Source organism: Halyomorpha halys, unplaced genomic scaffold (genome assembly GCF_000696795.3).
Source record: "Halyomorpha halys isolate HHAL.00 unplaced genomic scaffold, Hhal_1.1 Scaffold278.1, whole genome shotgun sequence".
NCBI classification, from domain to species: Eukaryota; Metazoa; Arthropoda; class Insecta; order Hemiptera; family Pentatomidae; genus Halyomorpha; species Halyomorpha halys.
The window spans coordinates 240,449-241,419 of NW_027109219.1; the positions used below are offsets into that span (position 1 = coordinate 240,449).

The following is a 971-nucleotide window of genomic DNA, read 5'->3' on the forward strand; positions in this document are numbered from 1 at the left end:
TATATAATTTTGTTCTTCAAAAAAAGAGTTTCTAAAATGGATAGATTTATTGAAAACTACGAATCAATAATTTGACACAATTATACTATTCTTACCTAGAATAAGAAAACTAAAAATATTATTGCTAATTCACCTCTCTGCTATTATTGATCTCATTTCAATTTTTTTTTATTTTATTACCTTAAATAAATAATTTAATTAAATAATAATAAAAGTTAAAAGTTCCAATTACCTTAAATAAATATATAAATAGTTTACAATAAAATGAATATCTTTTGAGTTATGAGCAAATGAAATTTTCTTTTCTTCATAAGTTTTAATATTTATATTAAAATGTTTATATTAAAAAATATTTATATTAAAATGTTTTAAGTAGAAGACTTCAAGCAAGTTTCATCATAATCATTAGAGCCATTTTTTCACTAGAGTGTAGAAAAAAGCATATTTTTTGCCTATTGCACAAAGGGTGTCTAATTTGGTACACAGACATCAGAGGCCAAAATTATACCTGGGAATTCACCTAGATCGCCGCCTTATCTGGAATCACCATATCAATATCGAACTAACTCAAACTTATGCAAGGTTAGCAATGTTATATCCTATCCTAAACAGAAATTCCAAACTAAAACCAGAAACAACTGTTCTTATATTTAAAACAATTCTCATGCCACTGCTGATGTACGGCTGTGAAGTCTGGGGAGCAGCATCCTTCACGAAAAGAAAAAAACTATAATCTTTTCAAAATAAAGTCCTAAGAATCGCAGTTAATGCTCCTTGGTTCATAAGAAAGAGCCATAAATTGCATAGCGAATTACATATGAAGTCAATAGAGAATCACATCTAAAAACAGTTCATGAAATTCCACTCCCAGTTGCCGACAGTTAAAGGAGCTGTGACCTACAACCTGGGAAACTCAACCTCAACCCGAAGACTAAAGCCCAGACTGCTGCAGGAAATTCTGTTATAAACTT

The 971-nt window shown here is 29.5% G+C and overlaps 1 protein-coding gene across 1 annotated transcript in view; it reads right to left on the minus strand.

Moving 5' to 3' along the window:
• LOC106680694 (P protein) overlaps nucleotides 1-971 on the minus strand; it is a gene marked incomplete in the record, with an annotated part of 42,576 nt that overhangs the window by 10,955 nt on the left and 30,650 nt on the right.